This window comes from Dipodomys merriami, unplaced genomic scaffold, assembly GCF_024711535.1.
Source record: "Dipodomys merriami isolate MVZ:Mamm:240054 unplaced genomic scaffold, mDipMer1.0.p SCAF_1, whole genome shotgun sequence".
In the NCBI taxonomy this organism is placed as follows: domain Eukaryota; kingdom Metazoa; phylum Chordata; class Mammalia; order Rodentia; family Heteromyidae; genus Dipodomys; species Dipodomys merriami.
Window position 1 is genome coordinate 119705843 of NW_027202270.1, and position 19128 is coordinate 119724970.

Sequence of the window (19128 nt, forward strand, 5' to 3'; positions counted from 1 at the left end):
AGAGTAATCAAAGGACGACAAGACAGTGTGGAGCAACCTCTTTTCTCCAGGCCCAGTAGCAGAACCTGGTGGTGCTTCCCAGGGTTGACGAATCCTCAGCGGCTTCCTCCTTCTGGAGCTATCATACTGACATTTCCTTATTTGATTGAAGCATCAATCAAGCCATTGACTGGGTCCTGAAAGTTGATGAATTGCCATCAAACTTCTCCATTTTTATCAAGGAAGCCAGAGGGGTGAGAGAAGCTGAATTCTGGCATGTGTCCCAGGTGTTTGTTTTGACTGTCTGACGGCTGCATACCAGCCTGAGGGACTCACAAATGTCTCTGGTGTGTGAGGGTCTAATTTTCCTGCAGCTCCGAAGAGTATTCTGTGTTAATCTCTCGGCCTGTCTGGCAACTTTCAAACTAGAGGTAAAGCCAGTTCCACCAAGCTGAAAAACAAAATCCGAAGTCCTCATTTTGTCTTTGTAAGGATAGAGAACGTTTTTAGTGTGCATTTGGCCTGTTTCATTATTGAGAATTTACAACAGCTCAGTTTTCACCAGGGCTAATTGATTTTCACAGCTGGTACAGGAAAGTCTCCAGGTGATATGAAACTTAGAAAGTCTCTTTGTCTGGACTTTGAAACTCATGGGTTCTGCATAGACTTCAGATTTAGACTTGAATAAGAGATGCTGACATCTGGAAAACAACACAAAGCAAAGCAAAACAACAGCAACAACAACAATGGGACATCAGTAGGAAAGGGTGAGTTTATATAAGGAATGGTGTGAAAAGCTGATAACCTGCCATCTGGCATCATTACCAATTCATTATTTACCCATTCCCATTAGTTAGCATCGTGTTACCTAGCAGAAATTTGTTTTATGTGCTACTACCAAATAATCCCACTCCTCAACTTGACATTGTAGATAAAGAAAATCTCTCTTTCCTTTCCTTTACCATTGACAGAAGACCCTCTTTCTGACCAGTAAGTAGTCTACATCACAGACTTTTTCTGTTGTTTCTCATGAGAAGTAGCGTGAAATGGCAATCTGAAGTATGGAGCACAGAGCTTGGATGTAGTCATAGAGAGACCCAGTTGAAGGGAAGGATTCCATCACATGGAATAATATTAGAGTGATAAATGCAATGCAAACATTAATGAGAGGAAGCACACTAAACATTAGGTCGGGTAGCTCTGGCTTCTAATCCAAACTTGTCCACGGAGAACTAAATGGATACTGGATGAGATCCATTTGCCCTTCTGTAGAGCTTTGAGACCTGAAGATGTATGAAGTGACTGGTAATTCATGGCACACCGCATGACCTCTTTTTCCCCTTTGGCTTGCCTTCTTAGAAGTGGGGTCCAAAGTCAGTCTTATTATACCAGTGTTAAGTCCTAAACTATGCTGTAGACGTTGGTGTAATTTTAATGTTCATTTCCAGAATTGGTCTTCTGTTTGTGGTTCATCAGTTGTGTTAATTTATTGAGAGAATGTCTATAAAACCAAATTAGTATTAGAAAAGTATGTCATCAAACATAATCAAGATTATTGTCTGACGCTGTACTCAACAAACATTTGGGTTGTGTTCATCTTTTAGTCAGAGAGCCACCTGACCTTTCCCGAATATATTTCCATTTGATAATAAAAAGAAATTCCACAGGCATTGGAGGCTCAAGCCTACAATCTTAGCTACTCAGGAGGCTGAGATATGAGGATCACAATTCAAAGACAACCCAAGCAGCAAAGTCCATGAGACACTTATCTCCAATTAACCACCAGAAAACTGGAAGTGGCACTGTGGCTAAAATGATTGAGTGCTCGCTTTGAGCTGAAGAGCTGAGGGACAGTGTCCAGGCCCAGAGATCAAGGCCTACGACCGACCAAAATAGCAACAACAACAACAACAAAATTCCAGGTAAAGTGTAAGCATTGAACATATACTTCATAAAAGACGGAAATAAGATTAAAGTCAACTTTATTATTCAGAGACATTGTTCATAAAATTACCTAGCTATTAATTCGTAAAGTTATGTAAAAAGTATTTATCTTTGGTAAGATATCACCAATAAAATGCAAATTCATTTCAAACTGTGTGTTGGTAAGCAAAATTTAATTACATAGATATAGAAACCTATTGGAAATTTTGAGTAGAAGAAATTATAATGATACTGTTATAAAGTCTTGTTAAAAAGCATATTGATCAGAAGTAGTGATAAGTCTCATAAATCCCACTATACAATGTAATGTTGCATATGACCACAAAATAAGCCGATATGATTATGATAAAACCTAGGAGGTTATTTTTAAGTAAAACATAAAAGATTCAAAATTGTGTAGTCCATTCAATTTTATGCATTGCTATTCGTTCATTGACGCAAATACCCTTTGTAAAAATGAGTAATTCATACAGTAACAGCAAATACCCTTTATAAAAATGAGTAATTCCTTTAAAATGTGTGGATATTTAGCCAGAGCATTACACATCACCATGTTTTGTTTTTGTTTTTGTTTTTTGTCAGTCATGGGGCTTGAACTCTGGGCTTGAGCGCTGTCCCTCAGATCTTCAGCTCAAGGCGAGCGCTCTACCACTTGAGCCACAGCGCCACTTCCATACATCACCATTCTTGAAGGTAGGGTTACTGTAATTTACATTCAATTATTTTGATATTCAGTTGTATTTGTTTTGCAGGATGACATACAAAATGTTTATTTTTATATTGTTAACTTTTGTACTTATATCATTCCTTCATTTTTCTTTGAGATAAATTAATACTTTAAAATGTGCATATTAAATAGATTATATATTGTTCTCTTCAAATCTTCTACTAGTAATTTTCCATGAAGTAGTTTTAAATTGTTTATCATGCAAAGAAAATTTTTCTATTGTGATATTTCAGATGTTTTTGTTATATTTTATACTTTGTGTTTCCTTTATTCACAATTAAATTCATAAGAATCATTAGCATTTTAAAATATTGAACTGCTTAATCAGTAGTTTAAAATTTAAATTTGACAATCTAACTATGAACATATATCATATATCTAGAATGAATTGCTTCCAATTAGCTTTAAACAAACAGGAGACTATATCTGATTTTAAAACTGTTATAATTAAGTTATATAATAAAGCTCTACAAAGTAAATATAATTAGAATTAATAAATGGATATAATTAGGTTTTACAATTTTGTTTAAAATTATAAAAATTCTTAATTTTAGTTGCTTTTGACTGAACCCCTTCCATCATGGAAATATATTTTCTATCTTCACTTGATTTCATAATTTATTAGGCTTCTTTACCCATCCATTTTTTAAAGTTTTATATATTTTAGGTAGGAAACATTTGGAGATGACACCTATGTTCTTGGCTTTTTATTTCTTAAATTTTTATTAGTGCTCAGCTCCTTTAAATGCCCTTGGCTCAAAATAAATTCTTTTTTCAAATATGTTCTGAGAATCTTTGGTACACTGAAAAAGAAATAACATGTTTTCTGATCATGAACACAATCACAATGCTCACAGTAACTGGTAGAGATTTTGTCATGAATCTTCGTTCATGTTTCCACTGGGAGTGGCCATATTACATGGTTCTAATGATAGTGTACATGTAAATTCCTTACTGAGAATGCCAGCATTTAGCAATTATAAACTTTACCAATAAACGTCAAAAAATAAAACAAATGAATTTATAGGTCTTCCAAACTTTAGATTCTCGCCCCAATCCATGGGGTTTATTACGGACACTTTCATTCAAGGCTGTTAAGATTGAGATCTTGATAACTGGACTTGAGGAAGTCATTCTTATTTGCTGTATTTTATTTTGCATTAATCCCATTTCTCTTGATGTATTTGTGTTTTTTTTTACCTGAAGCAAAGTTGTAAGAAATATTAACTATATTGTGACAAGAGAGAACTACTGTAAATTTCTCTCTCAATTTTTATTTGTGATATTTTCTTTTCATTATTTATTCAGTTCCCTAGTAAATATATGCAATGTGCTTTGTATGTATCATCAAACAAAGTTTCTCTTTCAGAAATTTATTTTCTTGAAGAGGGATTTTTTTTGTTGCTATTTTAAGGAAAATTCTGAGACCTGGTAATTCACATGAAGATCATGCTATTTAGCTCACAGTTCTGGACACTAAGAAGTCCATCTGAATAGACCAGCAAGAGCCTGGTGCTGCTTCAAGTCTTGGCAGATCACAGAAAGACACATGGATATGTGCAGAAGAGAGAGAGAGATGAGAAACATGGTAGAGAAAACTTACATCTTAACAGGTTGCTCTTGCAGTAACTACCAGTCAGGGGTAAGACTTATTCCTGTAAGAAAGATGTTAATTCCTTTAAAAGTACCTATTCATCTCTTAACAGGCTAACATCTGGATGCCACCCACTGCATTGGGAATTAACTTCTCATCATGTGAACTTTCTGAGAACACTCTTAAAACCTAACAGGAGATTGTAGCAGAAAATAGAAAAGTCAATTTGTTCTAGGTTAGTAATTATAAAGACAGAAAGTAGAGCAGGGGAAATGACACCAACAGTGTTGAGCATGTGTTTTACACAGTTAAATAAGCAGGTCAGAACAGGGATTTGAATAAAACAATAAAGGTGAGATTATGTTCCCACCAAATACCTGGCACAATTTGGTTCCAGCCTAAAACCATAGCATTTCCTGTGCTTTCAAAGCTCATCCACTTTCATTAACTCAGTCCATATATATTCATAGCCCATTGAAGAAATCACAGTTGCAAGCTCAAGAAATTTCATAAGAGAGAGGTAACACATCCAGATTCACTTAGCCACATTCTATTTTTATGACAAAGAAAGCAGAGGTACTCACCCATTCTTTAGAGACATTCTAGTTCTTATAAAATGAATGACATCTTGGAATTTGAGGGGTTAAGAGATTCTTCCAAAGACGAAAAACATATTTGGAAGGAGTTTCTTCCCTGACCCTGCAGAGTAAAACAGCAAAAGTAACAAAATATATTGTTCAGTGAATAATATTAGGCTGTAGCTCTAATTAACTGATCAGCATGTGTTTACCTCAAACCCACTATGGCTTCAATCACATAGATGCTTATTGGGAGATGCAAAGAATGCATTTACACTTTCTATTTTTTATTAATATCATACCTTATTTGAAATAAGACAGTAAATGAGAGAAACAAAGAGGATCACAGTTCAAAGCCAGAGCAAGCAGGAAAGCCATGACACTCTAATCTCCAATTAATCACCAAAAACCTGAAGTAGAGCTGTGGCTCAAAGCTAGCACTCAAAGAGTGCTGAGTTCAAAGTGCACGATTGAATCAACAACAACAAAAAGACAAATTGCATGAAATCAACACACCCTCAAAAATTCTATTGTACTTTTGCAAGTTTTCTATATTGTCATATCCTTCAGAAAACTTATCTTCACCTGTATCATTCAGGATTCATAAAATAATATTCAGTGAAAGTCTGGATATACAACAGATTGCAGACTATTTTATTTCTGCATACATCTTAATAACCAGTTATATCCAGTATGCTAGATACATTTTGTCTCTACTACATTACTGTAGTTGTTCCTCTGGTTTTGTGTATGTTTAATTATCTTTAAATAGATATACAAAATGATTTCAAGTCAATATGTCAATTTATGAGTACAATGCATCTCAAGCCCTCTTATCCCTTCCCTCATTCTCCTTCATCTCTCCCAACTATCCCCTTGTTACCTGGTACCATTTTCTGTTCTTTTCTTTCAAAGCAGTAATCCAATTGGGTTATTCCAGTAGTTAAGTAAATTGATAGATTTAAGTAAATTTATATTTATGTAAACTAGTAGATTCATGGATCAAATCTAATTAATTTGGTGCCAAATGTAGCATTCGAATAACTGCCATTAATTTCATTTTTTTTAATTTAATTTAATTTTATTTGTGAACATACTGTACAGAGGAGTTACAATTACATGGGCTGGATAATGCGTACATTTCTTACCAAGCATTGCAGCCTCCTCCTTTGTTTATCCTTCACATCCCTTCCCAGCCTCCCCCCTCCCCCCAAATCCCAATCCTTCTCCTTCTCCCCCATTCCCCCCTCACCCCCGCACCAACGTTGTAAAGCTCGTTTTGGACATGACAACTTGTACTTCTCATTGTTGCAACAGGTCCACCTGTATCCTTAAACAACTGGTTTTTCCCCATCTCCTCCACAAGTTATATTGACATCAAATATAGTGAAAGCAGGGGTTATACTGTGGGGGAGGGACATACAAAGCAACAAAGAGATAATCTTATAAATGCATTAGAAACACATGCATGAAAGAAAAGAACATTAAAATACACATCTAAGGGTTCATTTTCCTGACATCACATTATCTGACCTTTTCCGCTTGACTCATACATATACTAAATATTACAAATAAGCGAAACCATGGGACCTATGTTTCTTTGGGCCTGGCTTACTTCACTTAATATAATTTTTTCCAAGTTTTTCCATTTCCTAACAAATGGTGCAATGTCATTCTTTCTGATGGAGGCATAGAATTCCATTGTGTATATATACCACATTTTCTTGATCCATTCATCTACTGAGGGGCATCTGGGTGGGTTCCATATCTTAGCTATGGTAAATAATGCTGCAATAAACATAGTTGTGCTGGTAGCTTTAGTGTGGTCTTGTTTGTAAACATTTGGGTAAATGCCCAAAAGTGGGATTGCTGGGTCATAGGGGAGTTCTATGTGAAGTCTTTTGAGGAACCTCCATACTGCTTTCCAAAGTGGTTGAACAAGTTTACATTCCCACCAACAATGAAGTAAGGCTCCTTTCTGTCCACATCCCCTCCAGCATCTGTTGTTGTTAGAGTTCTTGATTTTTGCAGTTCTAACTGGAGTGAGGTGATATCTCAATGTTGTTTTGATTTGCATTTCTTTTATAACTGCCATTAATTTCTGAAAATTAATTTAGTCTCCCTATGTCTCTATTCTCTGATGAACTAATCTTGGCAAAAGAAGATGTCTTCAAACAGTATGAGGATGACTACTTTCTACAGTCTATTAGATAATTTTCCTATCGTCTTGGAAATTCAGGCTGTTGGTTTAATAATTTGTATTAGAACTCTAAATAAAAAGTAAAATGGATACAGAAATAGCTAAAATCATATTACTACAACATACATCTGATGATAGAATTTGAACATTAAAATCCCCTATCAACAGACCTTCAATAAATGACCTTTCCTTCTAAATAGGGTTAACTAGTCATAGCTATGTTATTCAAAACTATTCGTGCTGGGTGAGTTATAGGAATGCAGGCACCTGGAATATATTACAAAGGTTAACACAAAAAGCACACAGGGACAGAGAGAGACCTCTACTTCAACCCCTTTCTGCTTTCCCTGACCAAAGAGCTGAGAATGTTGATTTTCTGATGGGGGAAAATATCTGATCAAAACTTATTCACTAAAATTGATAAAATGCTCCATTACCTAAGGATCAAAGAGAAGTCAAGAAAAAATTACACCTAAGGGGACTAGGAGAGCCCATCGAAGCCCATCAACAAGCAGGCAAGTGACAGAACAGGAAGCAATTGTAGAGCTATCAACCTAACTGTCTGTGAAATCTACCAGGGACCCATGCTCTGCCACCCGGAGAATATTATCTCCAGACGAAAGCACCTGGGACCTGTCACTCATTCAAGCCCCGAGAATTAAGAGTTATATTATAATTGTCTCCATTTCATAGCCTTAGTTTTCAATGAACTGGAAAAGTACTAGGCTCAAAAACAATTTGCTTTTTAAAGGACTGCAGGAAATAGAAATTGAGATGAAATCTTACGGTTGTTAAGATAGAAATGTAGAACAAATTGTATTGAAATTTACTAACAATAATATATATTATTTTTAATGGTCAGCTCAAAGTTGCTATTCAAATTACAATCCTCTAATTACAAAGTAATTGTACCATAGGGTCATTTTCTAGGTACAAAATTGTTTTGTTTTTAACCAATTATTTTCTGATATAACATTACATTTTGTTTGAATTACAAGCTAAAAAATGGATAATTTTAATGAATTTTTTATAAAGGGTAGACACTTGATATATTTAAATAAGTTAAGTCCATAAAACAGAGTTTGAAAGAAGTCATTTTGTTATGCTAATATTGTGTTTCTTCATTAAATTGTGTTAATTTGTTATAGATGCCGTCCTTTTTGAGAGTCATTTGTCTAATGGTGATAAAAGTACCATGATTGTTCTTGGAAACCAAAAAATAAACCCAACAAAAAAACTCATTATATTATCAAGTCTGCCATTCACCTAGTGATGTTTTCATATGGATAAGCATCACCCTTAGAATACTTACAGGATTAAACAACTGAGTTTTGAATATAATAGAATGTAGGCAATTTGTATCCATGAGTACAAAGTTGTCTCTTAGAGTTGAAGACCATGTATGAACTTCCAAGAGTGGGAGAGGAATTTGATTAACAACTTGGTAAGTCATACCTGACAATTCTACCACACTTTGGTTTGAGAAAAGGCTTTCTCCTAAGATACCACATTGGATGCTCACAAAAATCTCTGATAATTATACCTTTATATTCTTCACATCTGGTCTCTTCTTTATTCGCAAACACTAGCTCATAACATCCAGAGACATAACAATGAGTATAATAAAAAATGCTGGCCAACTCTAATTCTGGGGTTCTTTTGAGGGCTTTGTTGTTGAACGCCCTCTATTCTTCGTAGTCAAGTAGACCCTACCAGGTACAGCAGATTCACCGCTGCAGCTAACAAGTAGGCAATGGTCATCTTGCCTAGGGCTTTAATATTTTGTCAGCTAAAGCTCAGCTATGACTACTATGAAAAAATTGTAGTCTGCCAACCTTGTTCTTATGAAGGAATACAGACATCAATATCTATGACTAGCCCTGGAATTAAAATGCATTGACCACTAAGCTCAGAAAAGAACTATGAATTCCTCACTGAATTCTGTTAAGATTTCTACATCCCAGATAAGATTTTTCCACAATTCATCTGCTGGAGTATGAGTTCGCTGAGACAAAACACTTATACCATTATTCAGACAAAGCAATGTTAATACTAACAGAGAGGAAACAGGAATCAACCCAAACCTAGGCTTTCTGGAAAGCCAGTTCCTGGAAACTCAAGAAAAGTACCTAGGCTAGAGGTGACTCATTTCTTACTACAACTGAATGGCCCCAGGTCAGTTCATTTTAGTGTTATGCCCTGAATTACTGTGTTGACATATTGTAGGAAAAGTGAGTAAAATGTCTGGACTGTGCCCTATAGTTCCTTCTTACGTCATGTGTTATATTCTCTGCACATTCTGCTTGAAAATTGCAAACAAGACCATAAGGGAGGCAAGTTTATGCTTCTATGTATAACGGGTTGTTGAAAGTAATTAAGTAGTAGTCACAAGAAAACTGTCTGTATTCCTATTGTCTGCTTAAAAGCAGATCATGGAATTACAAAGACAAATGGCACCCTGGCCCACTGTCTGCCAGGTAAAACCTAAACTAACTACTGAAGACAACTTTAGCCTCATCATCAGGACATGCTATCAAAAGAAGTCTACGTTAACAAGTTTCTTCAGCTGGTTTTAATCTGCCATTGATTTGCCTTTCCTTGGATGTCAAAGTTCTTCCTTCGTCTGTCTGGTCAGCTCACTAGGTATTTTCTGTTTGTTGAAGAACTAAGCAGTAGTTCTCTTTGAGAACTACTAATTCACTGGGTACCTCTCCTTTCATAGAAAGCAGACATGGTATTATACTGCTCCTTTTCGCTTCTTCTATCTTTTATTACAAGACTCTTTTCAAGCTAAGAACATACTACTAGAAAAAAATCTTTTTTTTTTTTTTTATACAAAGAGAAGAGCTGGGACAGGGCCAAATTTTGCAATAATTTACCTTTCTGAACTTCCCAAACCTAAAGTTGAGTAGATCTCAAGCTGATAAGGTTTCACATGGTGTTTAGATAGCAATGAAATTTGATAGCCTGGATGGTACGTTCCTTTAACTGTAGATCTCTTCTAGTTGTTTAGAAAATTAAAAAATACATATTTATAATATATATTAATATATATATGAAGGGTTTATTTTTTCCAAAATATGGTCTTGTTATATCAACTAGTAAACCAGGTTGGTATTGAATTCAAGATCCTCCTACCTCAGCCATATGAGCACTAGATGATGAGAGTGGACAATCATGTGCTAATCATAAGAACTTACTAGTAGTTAAGTGCAGGTTAAAGTATATTTATCACAGGTCAAAATTTTCTTCAAGGATAAGGTACTTCTTTTGATGTCCTGGAGAGAATTTGTTATCTTCATTTTGGATACAACGATATATATATAATAATATATATTTTTATATATATAATAATAACTGCAACCAACCTCCCTAGGTTCCCCCTTAAGCTTCTACAATTCTTATGGTACTGCTAGAGTGATGAGCCAAAGAATATATTGTCTGAATCTTTCTGAATTCAGCCAACTGGCATCTCCCTCTGCAATCATACCCAGATGATACTTAAATGCTCTTTGTTTTATTCCTTCAAATCCTGTTGTTAATTCCTTATAGCCTATTTTTAGTCCAAAGCAGAATTCTAAAACCAGTAGGTTCATAGTTGTCATATTTTCTGATGTATAAATCATATTGTATCTGTGATATGTCAGTATGTTACTGACAAACCAGCAATTTTATACAGTACATGTGTGTGTGTGAGTGTGTGTGTGTGTGCATATATATATATATATATATATATATATATATATATGTGTTATTATGATAACAAAATACCTGAGACTGGGGAACTTAATAAAGTGGAAAAAATAAGGTTTATTTAGGTAACAGTTCTGGAGACTTGCACAATCTCCCAAATATCAGCTTTGCTCCTGTGAGGACTTCATGATAGATGGGGCCATAATGATAGGCACATGTATAGGACAAAGAGATTGTATATCTCAAGGCAGGAAGCTAGGAAGAGATTCTGGGTTTGGATTTTCTTTATAATATCTTTCTCTTGCAAAAACAAATTTAGGATCCATAAGGGCTATGTTAATCCTTTCCAATAGTAACCCCCCTCCCCGCCCCCAATAATCTAAGAATCTCCTGTTAGGCTCCATCACATAAAAGCCCAAACTATCTCCTAATGTGAATGCCCCACAGATCAAGGCCCTAATAACACATGAACACTCCACACAAGGTACTCCACTGTCTCCCTCTCTACTAAAATTATTTCCTTTTGTATTTTTCACAAACAATATTTTTATACCTAATTGACTTTAGAGTTTGAAATATTATAGACTATAAAAATGACAGTGAGAGAAATTTGTTTGGCTCTAGACAACTATGAAGATTTCCCAGACTAAAAAGAGTATGGTCAACATTCTTGAATGGAACCATTACATTCTTTGTTATTATTACTTTTAATTATGTTTTTGCCCAAATGCTTTCCTGAGTTTTGTGGCTTTTTTGGTGGTAAAATCAGTTTTTGTCTTTCTGTAAACAGTGAAGTCCAAAGTCATATGATTTGAACACCAAACCTTTAAGATGAAATCTAAACAGAAATTTTCTTCCAAAGGTAGAAAACTTTGCAAAACTTACATTATAGGAATGTGTTTATTAAAAAGCTGCTTTTCCATATTATAGTTAATGAGATAAAATCAGCATTGGCAGCTTATCCTTTAGTATTGGAAGAATTCCCTGGATCCAAATTATGTTTTACCCAATTTCTTTAAACAATATTTTATTATTTTGAGTTGTATTCAAACTGTTTTACTACTATCAGAAACAGCCTATGAAATGACTGGTCAACTTCTTCTTTCTTTTTTTTAATTCTCTAAACTTCCATGAAACTTCCCATACTACAATCTTACTTCTCTGACAAATAGAGTAACATGTTATTATCTGATTCTTTTTTTTTTCACCAGCAACCTCCATAAATGGGAAAAGCAGTAAGACTGTGTCTCACTTTTCCATTTTCTCTTCACTCCGTAATTTTTAAATGTAATATAATTTAGGTTTCTCCCAAGAAAAATGTCCTGCATATCCTGAAACTATCCAAGGCATCCAAATTCAAAATCTATCATTTAAGAGTCAGAAGGAACTTAGGAGAAAGTTCTGTGGAATGTTTTAGAAGATGACATAAAGATGTGAAGAACTGCTTTTGAGCAGAGTGAATTTTTATTACTTAGAACATTAGAGTGATAGCTGAGTTTTCACATTTCTCTTACAGGTAAAAAAAGAAAAATGTTAAATTTCCAAAGTTTGTTTCAAGTTGTAGAATGCCTAATCAGCTATTTGTAGAGGAGACTATTTCAATCAAGAGAATAATAACAAAAACATGGAAACATAGACTTTCTTCTTCCTCTATATGGCATCATGGAGCTATATTGAGGAATAAAATGACAAAAAAAAACCTCAAGGAGCTGGGAGCTGGTGGCTCATGCCTGTAATCCTAGCTACTCAAGAGGATGAGATCTGAAGATTGTGGTTCAAAGCCAACCTGGGCAGGAAAGTCTGTGAAACTCTTAACTCCAGTAAACCACCGAAAACTGGAAGTGGTGTTGTGGCTCAGTGGTAGAGCACTAATCTTGAGCTGAAGATCTAAGGGGCAGTGCCCAGGCCCAGAATTCAAACCCATAACCAACAAAAACAAACAAACAAACAAAAAACTCACTGAATCTTGAGAAATATGTAAATTTGTCATAAGTTATGTTGCATACTTGGGGAGTGAGGGGGAAAGCGAGATGAGATTGAGAACACTCAAATTGTACCCTTCCACATAATAAATGATGGACTGACATCCTTCAACAAACCCATTCCTTCCTTCCACACCCCATTTCCTTACATCTAATAAATCACCCTAATGAGATAGTGAAGCCCATGCACTTCTGTGTTGTGCAGTGGTCCTCCTCCATCCTACCTGGGATCCTCCAGTGACCAATTTGTTTTTCTGATTACATTCACTCACTCCTTTCCCTTCCTTCCTTTTATTTGTTCTCATTCTGGAAAGTCTCTCTCTGTCTTTCTGTCTCTCTCTATCTCTTTCTGCCTCTGTCTCTCTCTCTCTATCTCTCTGTCTCTCTCTCTCTGTCTCTTTGTCTCTCTCTCTCCATTACCTGAGAAAATACATTCACCAAGTGAATGACAGGAAAAGAGAGGAATCAATGGATGTCTTAAGTCTCCTTGGGTTTGAATTGTCATTCCATCAATTTAATAGTAGGAACGCAGCATATAGCCTATTGACCCTATTGGATTCTAATAGTGGTATTCTTATTTCATTTTGTTCCCTTTTTCTACCCCACTCCCACTACTTGGAACAGGAAATGTGTTGGTGTGACTCCCTTGAAAGTTAACATATCTTGTTCAAGGTGTTCTCTTTGAACCTTTATACTCAGATTCCACATAACTGCATCTTTGTCTCTCAGTGACTTCTGCAGCTTTAAAAATCATAAAAGAGAAAAAAACAATATGAAGCCTTCTCAATAAAAAGAGCAGTGACTTCAGGCCTCTTCTTTGAGGTGCTCACTTAGGGACAGCAAGACCCAGTCGAAATCTAACAGTGACTCACAATTTCTAGCAGAGATTTTTTTTTCTAGTTTAAAGTTTGAAATATCAGGGCATAAAATAGTGCTAAGTTTTAAGACTTATGGATATTTTATAAGAAATTTAATATTTCTGTTATGACTCACGGACTCTGTACTAATCAAAATATTCTTTGTTGAGTGTAAAAGTGAATCTAAGATGGCATCACAGATATTACATGTATTTTTTATACACTAGGAATATTAAGGGTTGCCAGAAATAAAATATTCTATACTACACAAATTCTTAGTTTGCTCCTAGTTAGAACTCTGCAAGGTTCAATCCTGCAATACTCAGGCCTCCTGAGTTTCGACAGTTTTGTATGCATGTGAGTTAGGAAACTTTCCACTCTCTTCCAATAACTATGATTCAAAAAATGGTATTTCATCACTTTTTACTATTTTGAAGATGGAATTAAGTCTAGCCTTTCTTAGTGGCCAGAATGTGTTCCATTCCTTCTTCAAAGAAAGCATTTGGCAGGAGCTAATGTAGAAAAAAGACAGACATTAAATACTACAAGATGTGAACTGAATGATTAGAGGATAATTCACAGATCTTGCTGACAAGAGGCATATATGATAGGAAGAAGTAGTAGCAGTGGTAGAGGTTCAGCTTAGCTGTGCACGAAGAGGAAACCCTGTGAGGTTCACATAGGCTGCATAAACCATTATTTCCCTAATAAAGATGTTTTGATATATAGACCACTAACAGTGGTTTTAAGGTTTAATAGGGCTACTATAATTGTGAGGTATCCTGCTTCTTTTCCTAACATAAGAAGGTCACATGTAGTCTTTCATAGGTAGAAGCTAGACCTAAAAAACAAAACATGCACACTTACAAATAGAATCTTATATGCATACTTGTATGTATATAAGAATATTGGTATGCATTTGAATCTTATACGCATGTTTGTACTTGTGAGTCTGTTGAGAGCATAAATGGATGGGGAATCAAAGAGAATGGTAGAGGGTTGGCAATATGGTGAAGCATTGTGGATCAAGGGGAAAAGGGAAAGAGTAAACCCATTCCAATCTGCAGAATGATAAGGAATATGATGAGGAAAAGGAAGGGATCAATCTGATTAAATTACTGTATAAAATTACTGTATATGTATAACTGAAACCCCTTTGAACAATTAACATACATTTAAAATGAGTGAATGAAATTATCTTAAACCAGGTCCCGTCTGGAATATGGCTGCTAGCGGGTATGGGGAGGAGAGTGGATATGTCAAAATTCTTTCTGTTCACATGTGAAAATGATGAATTTGGGGTATTGTTTTGGGATGCTGAGGAAGAATACAGATGGAGTCTAATCAAGGGAGAATTAATACATATATGGTTACTTCAGAATGAGGCAAGTTACATATCTAAAAATTGCCATTAAAATATAGGAAAAGAACAAGAATACCAGAATACCACCACTATAATGAAACTAAAGAAATATTTGCTTTGAATCAGACACAAACATGAAAAAAAATAAATCCCAGATAGAAAGATCATCATTACCGCAAAACTGATGATAGCCAAGCAGTTTTTACACCACTGTTGGATCCTTTATAAAGTGATTTATTGATCATTTGTACTATGACAATTTGTTCACTAACTGCAAGTCAACATTAAGTAGCATCAGAAATGTCTGTTTCACTAGAGATGATTGTCCATAGACCACTAGAATGCCTAAAATATAAAAGAGTTAGACAATATCAAAATGATATGGCAAAGGTAAACAGTTTCTCCTATCAACAGTGTTTCCTTCAAGTTGCATTGATGGTCTCAGAACAAAAAGAACTTGGGAACTGTCTAAACCACCACCTTCATTGACCTGATCTGCTTCTCTAGCTACCTAAGCTGTAGGATGTTCTGCCATTTTCTCAATGATAATCAAATGTTGCATAATAAAGGGGGGGGTTAATTCTATTAGGCAAATACTTTATTGAAATGCAACTCATGTATAACAAAAGTCACGTGTCGAGATTAAATTTCAGTGTTGTCTAGGATAGTAACAGAGCTCTGTGACAATAATCATTATGGGATTTTAGAATGTTTTTATTACCCTCAAGAAAAGTCCCATATACTTTAACAGCCACTTCCCATTCCATCCTTTCTTAACCCCTGGAAGACAATAATCTATTTGCTTTCTTCATGCAACTGCCATTTTTGGACTTTTCATATATATACATGTATGTGTGTGTATGTGTGTGTGTGTGTATATATATATATATATATATATATATATATATATATATATACGTATATACATATGTGGTCACTTATGACTGGCTTCTGTTGAAGGGGATGCAGTACTAGAGCATAACCTTAGGATTGTCTCCATACTTGAGTCATGCCTCTACATCCTTTTCTTTGAGTTTAACTTTTAGGCAAAATCTCATTTTTTTCTCCAGTTTAACTTTAGACTTCCAAACTCCTAGGACCCCTTAGTAATTGCTATAACCAATATGTACTACCATGCTTCGGCTTATTTTTTTTTCTTTTACTATGTTATCAAGGTAATCACTTGGTTGGTTGTGGTATTTATTCCTTCTATTACTGAGTAATATTCTATTGCATGGAATTATGTTTTGTTCATCAATTCAGTAGATAGTCATCTGGGATGTTTTTGGACATATCATCCTTCTTGCACTGATCTTCCAATGGGAACCTGTTTTGACTTCTTTTAGAGAGTTGTGTAAAAGTGAAATTGTGATTAATCTAGTAACTCTGTTTAATGTTTGGAGGAGCTGCCAAAATATTTTCCACAGAAATAGTGTTGTTTTTGCGTTTCCATCAGTGATATGATTTTTCTACAACTATCCAGCACTTGGTGTACCATTCTTTAATTACAGTTATTGGAGTGGTTATGAAGAGTTGTTTCACTGTGATTCGTATTTACTTAGTGATTGAGGGCTTTGAGCATCTCTTTATGTGTTTACTGTCACTTATATATCCTCTTAGGAAAACTATTGAAATAACTGTCTATTGTTTTCATGTGAATATTTGTCTTCTTATTGTTGAGTTTCAAAATTACTTATATTAGCTAGGTAATGGTCCTTTACCGTATTCATGACTTGAAAATGTTTTCTTCTATTGTTTGACATTCTTACAGCATCCTTTGAAGTACAAATGCTTATTTTTAATTGGAGAAGGTACAATATGTCTATTTTTTCTTTGGTTAATATGACTTACATATAGAATCAAAGAAATCACCCAAATCAAGGTCATGAAAGTTAATTTACTTAAGACTTACATACTTTCAGCTTGAAGTCTTTGATGTAGTTTAAACTAATTTTTGTCTGTGCTATGAAATAAGGACTCAAACACATTCATTTTTATGTGAATATCAACTTGTGCTCGCATTATTCATTGATACAATTATGCTTGTGCTTGGTCTAAAAAAATCACAGACCAAATTAACGTGAATGTTTATTTTTATATTATCAAGCCTATTCCATTGCATTTTCTACACACACACACACACACACACACACACACACACACACACAAATATTGCCTATCTGTATGTGTCATACATATGTAAAATGTGTTTTATATATTATGTAACATATAATAGATAATATCAATTTTTACAACAGCACCATGCTAGATTGATGGTTTGAACATTCTTTGTTTTTATGAGATAAGGTCGTACTGAGTAGCCCAGGATGGCTTCAAGCTCACTGTGATCATCGGGCCTTTCTCTGCCAAGTTGTAGGATTTTATGTATATCATCATGCCCAGTATTGCTTTACAGTTTTTCAATTCTGAAAGTAGAAAAAATGGATCTCTCAACTTTGTGTTCACTGTTTCTACAGAGTTTTAGCTATGCTTTGCCCTTTGTCATACTTGGAGATTTTTAGTCTCAATTTTTATGTTTCTGCCATTTTTTAAGGCATCACCTATGTTGAGAAGACTTATGGTTGACTTTGTAGTCAAATTTTTTGGGAATTGTCATTGCTGATATTTCTAAAACAATGTGCTGATCGTTTGGGTAAATGCCCAAAAGTGGGATTGCTGGCTCATAGGGGAGCTGTATGTGAAGCCTTTTGAGGAACCTCCACACTGCTTTCCAAAGTGGTTGAACAAGTTTACACCCTCACCAACAATACGATAGGGTTCCCTTATGGCCACAATCCCTCCAGCATCAGTTGTTACTAGATTTCCTGATTCTAGCCATTCTAACTGGGTTGAGGTGGAATCCTAATGTTTTGATTTGCATTCCTTTTATGGCTAGAGAAGTTGATCATTTCTTCATGTGTCTATTGGCTATTCTTATTTCCTCTTCAGAGAAGTCTCTATTTAAGTCTTTAGCCCACTTATTTATCGGACAGTCGTTCCTTTAAGGATTTGTTTTTGGAGGATTTAATTTTTTGAGTTCCAGGTATATTTTAGATATGAGACCCTTCTTCTCCCAATCCGTGGGCTTTCTATTGATCTTGCTTGCTCTGTCCTCTGCCATGCAGAAGCTCTGCAGTCCATATACTATGATGTTAAGTGAAATGAACCCAACATAGGGACACATTTTTTTTCTTCCTTGCAATTGTTTTTTTTTAACGTATTTATAATGTACCATGTGATTATTTTTTGTTTCTTTCGTATGTTCCTACCCCACGTATAATCCCTGTTTTCAGTGTATTTGATGTTAGTGCCTTGCATCTTGTATATACACTTCTCTAATTTGGGGAGGAGAAGGGAAAAAAACAAAATGTTTAAATGGGGATACAGGTTGACTTTGAAACAATAAGACATACAAGACACTATGTTGAAAACAAACTTTACAACTTCAGCGTGGAGGCACGGGGGAGTAGTTGGGGAGGTGGTGAAGGAAGGGATGATAGGGGGAAATCAAAGGAAGAGGCAACAATGCTTGATAGGAAATGTACTCATTACCTTACTCATGTAAATGTAACCCCTCTGTACAGTATTTTTACTATGTGTGTGTGTGTGTGTGTGTGTGTGTGTATATATATATATATATATATTAAAAAATATATAGAAATGTGCTGAGGTGGTTTTGCATGAGCTACTCTATTCTTCACATGATTTCCACCTCTTAGTGCCTGATTGTTATTTGCTTTTGTAAGGAACAGTTTTAATTTTTTGCTGTTTCTGAGTGTGTTTGTGAGTGTTCATGTGTGCATGTATGCATGTGTGTTTGTATGTACATACTTTCAACCCTTTCACTAACTTCAGACACATTAAGACACAAGAAATTAATGGGCAACATGGAAATTCGTCATATATTGTCTTGTCTGATGGAATGTGATGTTACACCACCAGCCTAGAAATCAAGCTAGATGATAGATATATTGCAAAGAAGCAGGACCAGTGGGAGGCTAAAATTGGCTCTACCACTTCCAACTTGGAGCCAACAAGGGTGATAAATGACACTTCTCTTTAGGACTCAGATGTCAGTGTTATTTGGTAGATAGGTCTGTGTTCAATTAAAATATCTCCAAGTTTACCAAAAATTCTCACTATTGCTACTCTTTACAATTAAACTGGGCAGAATTATTTCTTGGCTGCTATAAGATTAATGCTTCATAAAA

The 19128-nt window shown here is 35.1% G+C and overlaps 1 long non-coding RNA gene across 1 annotated transcript in view; it reads right to left on the reverse strand.

The window, feature by feature from the left end:
* Nucleotides 1–4848: 4848 nt before the first annotated feature.
* Nucleotides 4849–19128, reverse strand: part of LOC138804901 (uncharacterized) — a 69031-nt gene continuing 54751 nt past the window's right edge. The window contains exon 3 of the long non-coding RNA XR_011365383.1: nucleotides 4849–4943. This is a non-coding gene — a long non-coding RNA (uncharacterized lncRNA). The remainder of the gene's footprint in view (nucleotides 4944–19128) is intronic.